Source organism: Dipodomys ordii, unplaced genomic scaffold, assembly GCF_000151885.1.
Source record: "Dipodomys ordii isolate 6190 unplaced genomic scaffold, Dord_2.0 Scaffold139, whole genome shotgun sequence".
Classification (NCBI taxonomy): domain Eukaryota; kingdom Metazoa; phylum Chordata; class Mammalia; order Rodentia; family Heteromyidae; genus Dipodomys; species Dipodomys ordii.
Window position 1 is genome coordinate 1,147,944 of NW_012267355.1, and position 5,963 is coordinate 1,153,906.

A 5,963-nucleotide genomic window follows, 5' to 3' on the forward strand; every position below is an offset into this window, starting at 1 on the left:
GCCCAGGCCCAGAATTCAGGCCCTGACCCTGTGTGTGTGTGTGTGTGTGTGTGTAATATATATATATATATATGTATGTATATATACATATAAATATGGCACAAAGAATCCATCAGAAAAATGAAACATCTGAAGGGCACCCATTGCACATACCTGTAATCCTTCATGCTTAGGTGGCTGAGATCTGAGGATGGAGGTTCAAAACCAGGTAAAAATGGAACAGTGTCATGTGGTAGAGCACCAGTCTTGAGCAAAGCCCCTAGGGGAAGGTGCCAAGGCTCTAAGTTCAAGACTCTGTATCAGTACACATACACAAAAACAAACACACTGTAAATTTATATCTCTGATAGGTCCTAAGTGTGGATTTGCCAAGTGCTAAACACACTATTCAATCAATCAATCAATAAAATAAAGAATCAGGTATCTGCAGGACTTATTTTCAACAATTACATGAGTGATACTACATATAGGATAAGCCAGAATTGTTCAGACATAGATTGGGAGAAAAAAGTCATTTCATGGATAGTAAAGAGAAGTTTCTCATCCTGGGAAGGATTTTTATTCCTTGTTTTTAAAATTAACATTATCAGTAGTTAGAAAATTACTGGAACATTTGAAAGCAAGATGTATTTCTTTTATCATCTCTGAAGAGTTTCCTTTTCTTTGCTGTACATAACATATCTCTGAACTCTATTGCAAATCCTTCTTTAATTTGTGTTCTGGGATATCACATCACAAAATTCCATAGGCATTATATGTATTATAGTTTTGTAATCACATAAGATAATATGAAAATCACAATCTCCTAGAGTTATGTCTGACATGATACTATTTAAAAATTCCTAATTGTTACAGCTAAATTGATCAAAATTAGGAAATAATATTGAAATGATTGAAAAAAACTATATCCTCTTGCACTAAGCTATAGAAAATCACATGTTCATATCTGGGAAAGATACATTAAGTTCTATTCTTTTACACATCTCTAGATACAAGTGATTGACATAAGAGATTGAAACAAAGTACAGCTTAATGTGTATATTTGTTAACCCAGTTACTTCCCTCAGGTATGAGCTTAACAAATTCGGAGAATGTGGGTAACTTTATGTCCAAATGGAAGTATGACAGATTTATCCTGATTTTTATATCTCAGTGAATAAAAAAATATTCCTTTTCATTTCACTCAAGAAAAAAATTATCTTCTTGCTTGGATATTGGTATCTTTTTAATATACCTTCCCCATTATGAAAACCTTCTTCCTTAACCAAATAGTAGCATAAAATTGTTAGAGACTGTCTAATTGCTTATCAGTCCCAAAAAGCAATAAAGAATGCCAGAAATATTTTTATCCTGGAACAGGGGAGTTTGAATCAATTGCATCATGTTTTAACTAGGGTGTGGAGGTATATCTCAAGTGGTACACAAGATGAGCAATCAGGGCAAATGTTGAAAACCTGAGTTCAAACCCTGGTACCAACAAATAAACTAATAAATCAATAAATAAGCAAATAAATATAGTGAATCTCTCCTAGGGAGTAACCTAATCATATTTATTCTCAACACATTCTCTTCACGAGTCTAGAGCTCATTCATTAACTCATTGACATATCTAAAATTGAGAATTATCTCAACTCCCTGCTTTGTTGTACTTGAAACTATTTTCACTGGCTAAAACTGTATACTTTCCAGGCTGATCCCTCTTATGATTTGAGTTATAAACAATGTTTTACACTATACAATAGGATTTTCATACATTTGTTTCTAAGTTTGCCTTTTTTTGTACTGAGAGGTAAAAAGCAACCAGCTTCTCAACTATGTTCTAACTTTTTAGCATAGCTCTTCTCATTTTGTAACATACAACATAAGTAAGATAGATAACATTATAAGCTAAACCATGTTCATATGGGTGATAACCTGAGTTTGCCATTGCAGAAGATAGAACCTTTAGAGTCATTAAGTTGAGTACATTTGGGTGAACCTAAATTCTGATACCATTGGAAGATGTAATTGTAACATGCATGCATGAAGAAAACTATGTGAAGACAGAAAACAGCCATGCACACACCACCATGAATGACCCAGAAAAAAATGCTTTCCTCCTGACACCACCAACCCCTTTTACCTAAGATCTAGAACTGATGGTGGGGGGGGGGGCGGAGTTGAAGCTACCTTGTCTGTAGTATTGTTAATTTGTATGTCCCTCCACCATGGTATAACCCCTGTTTTCACTGTATTTGATTCTGGTATAATTTGAGGAGGGGAAGGGAAAAAACAAAGTGTTTAAATAGGGATACAGGTGGACCCATTGCAACAATGAGATGTACAAGGTGTATGTTGAAAATGAACTTTACAATTTAGGTGGAATGGTGGGAGGGAAGGAGTGTAGTTTAGGAGGTGGGAGGGAAGGGATAGTAGGGGAAAAACAAAGGAGGGGTAACAATGCTTGATAAGAAATGTACTCATTACCTTGCTCATGTAACAGTAACCCCTCATGTAACAGTGTTTTCACAATAAAAAACAAACTTATTTAAAAAAAACAGATACAACTAGCACAGATAATTTGATTTCTTACAATAAAATCAAGAAGTGTTGATATCTTAACAAACATTTTGTTTAATGAAGGCAGATTTACCATGATCTTTTTTTTATTAACATACATGAGTTGTAGGGGGTGGAGTGGGAGTTGTTCAATGTGAAATTTCCCCACATGAATGTAGTATTTTCAGATCATCCCCACCTTCATTCTACTCTCCACTCTCAAAACCACCCCAATAGCATTCATTGTTCTATTTTCATTCACCCTACCCTTTCACTCTCCCCATCAAAGGCTGCCCTAATTCCCATCATTAATTTAACCTGATTAAAAGGCTTATTGCTGTTCCTTGGTGAAATATTTGCTTTAAACTAAAAAAAATCACTTGACTGGTGAAGCTGCTTAACATTGTGATTTTTTTCTTAGTAATTTTTTCAACTCTACTGCTAGGTAACCTGGGTTTTCATCCTATTCTACTTTGTAAAAAAAAAAAAATCCTTCCTGGAATAGGATTTATGTCCCTTTAGCTGTTCTCATTTGTTACCAGAGCAAAATAATAGGATTAAGAATTGAAGTAGGATTAACATTTCTAGTAAGTAGCCTAAGCAGATGAACTCTAGCTGATTGACTCAATACTTTGAAAATTTGTCCCAACAAGTGATGAAGAAATTTAATTTACTGGAGTCATCGAACCATGTAACTTAATGCAATATAGCTTGGGATCTGGGTTTGCAGCTCCTGACAGGCTGTGAAGAGATTTTAGCATTTACATTGCCATGAATTTTAGAGCAGAGTCTTCCCCATCTAGCCAATATTATGCACAAAGCATTTCCGTAGGACTGGAAGGTCAGCCAATTGGGCCATGTCTATAAATTATGATAATCCAAAGGTAATCGTCCTTTCCCCCTGAAAATTCCTATAAAACTGTTGCTATTACCTTGCTCAGTGCTAGTCAGTGTTACCCTGAGATCACATAACTTTGCCAACCTCATAAATTGGTGAGTAATAGGTGATGGTTAACACAGTAATTTAGGGGAGGGATAGACAGAAACTGATTGTTGCTGATTCTTGCAGGAAAGGATGCCTCTGTCTACTTGTACTGCACTGATATGCTGGCTTTGTAAATATTAGAAATTAGGTTTAAAAATAAGTTTTTTATGTAAGAAACTTGAAAGTCTACCTTCAGGATAATATGTGTGTGCAAGTGTATAGCAACCATATATCTACATATATACGTAGATGTATATACACATATGTGTTATATATTTATATATATATATATATATATATTTATAATCTTAGAAAAAATAACACTTCCTAGATCCATAAATAGAAAAGGTTACAGGGCAAAGCAATGCCCCTGAAATGTCACGACAAACAGACAGATACAGAGAAACATACCTTACTTTTGCAAAATAGCTTAAGCTGAAAACTAAGGGAACAAGTGTTGAAATAAAAACATTGAATTTTAACCGGTGTATTGCTGAAGGCTCAGTGGACAAATGCACAGTAACAATGCCAAGGGAGCTACTCAGTGGGGGCAATTTTGTGTCTTACCGCCAGGAGCTTGAACAGGTTGTCACAATAAACATCTGAGAAGAATGCTGTCATGCTTCTGGCACGACAGAAGGGGGAAATGAACTATTTTAAAGTACATGAAAGCCTTCCATCAGAGCCTAACCTACTGGGGAATTCAGCCTAACTGACTAAGGGGAAAGGAAAAGCCGTACCAAACAGTCTTTTTCTACCTATGAAGAAGACAGAGGAACACTTATGTTCACAGTGTTAAGACCTCAATAAAACAGTTCCCTTGGTGAATCATGTCTTGGTATGATAAAGTTAGAAGACATACATAACGAAAGGCAAATAAGTAAACATAACAAATGAATAATTAAGTAAATACCTCAAAAGAAAGATGAAATAAGGAAATAGGGCAAGCATCAGAATTCCACAGGGTAGGGATGCTGGGATCATTAGACTAGGGATTTAAAACAACTATGCCTAATAGGAAAAGAACTCAGATTAATAAAGTGGATGGCATTTAATGAGAGATAACATGCAATGAGAGACTGGCAATGAGACAGAAATGGAGACCCCAAATTGGGAAAAAACCCAAAGTTCTAAAACATCATGACAGACATGAAGACTCATGGACCTAGCTCAGGAAAGCATCCCAAAACCTCCATGTATCTTAGTTCAAACTTCCCAAACTGAAAAGGATAAGGAATAAATCCTCAGGGAAGACTCACAGAACAACTCCAAGATATATACATACATATCATGGGAATGCCCAGAGGAGAAGAGGAAAACTGTAATTAAAAAAAAAACACAAACAATAATGACTGAGAATTTATATATGTGCACAAAAACAAAAAGCAAGCTAAAAAAGAAACAGAGAAAAACACCATCTTTCTAGAGGAAAGAAACATACAGTGATATAAAGTTCTCCAGGAAAACCGGAAAATCAAAGAGTGAAATGTCTGACATGTTGAAAGGAAATAAAACAAAATAACAAAACAAAACAAGAAACAGTTTTCATCATGTGTAATTATTCTGTGAAGTGAAGGAGAAATATTTTTAGTATAAAGGAATACAGTTGTTGCCATATAAGAAATATACACTTTGGAAAGTAGTATGGAGGTTCTTCAAAAGACTTAACATAGAGCTGCCCTATGCCCCAGCAATCCCACTTTTGGGCATTTACCCAAATGATCACAAACAAGACCACACTAAAGCTACCAGCACAACTATGTTGACTGCAGCATTATTTACCATAGCTAAGATATGGAACCAACCCAGATGTTCCTCAGTAGATAAATGGATCAAGAAAATGTGATATGTGTGTGTGTGTGTGTGTGTGTGTGTGTGTGTGTGTGTGTGTAAATTATATGCCTCCATCAGAAAGAATGGCATCACCGCACTTGTTAGGAAATAGAAAGACTTGGAAAGAATTATGTTAAATGAAGTAAGCCAGGCCCAAAGAAACATAGGTCTCATGGTTTCCTTTATGTGCAATAACTAGTATATGTCTGGGACAAGTAGACAAGGTCAAAAGCTATGAACATATGACCAAATAAGACGAAGTTAAGCGAAGTGATCCCCAAGATAGGGACACAAGTGTTTCTTTCTTGCTTGCTATTGTTTCTAACAGATTTATAAGGAACCATGTGATTTTTTAGTTGCTTTGTATGACCCTCCTCCATGGTATAACCCCTGTTTTCACTGTATTTGATGTTGGTAAAATTTGGGGAGGGGAAGGGAAAAAAACAAAATGTTTAAATAGGGATACAGGTTGACCCATTCAAACAATGAGATGTAGAGACACTATGTTGAGAAATGAACTTTACAAAATTTAGGCGGGGGTAGGGAGGAGTGTAGTTGTGGAGGTGTGAGGGAAGGGATGGTAGGGGAAAAACAAAGGAGGAGGCAA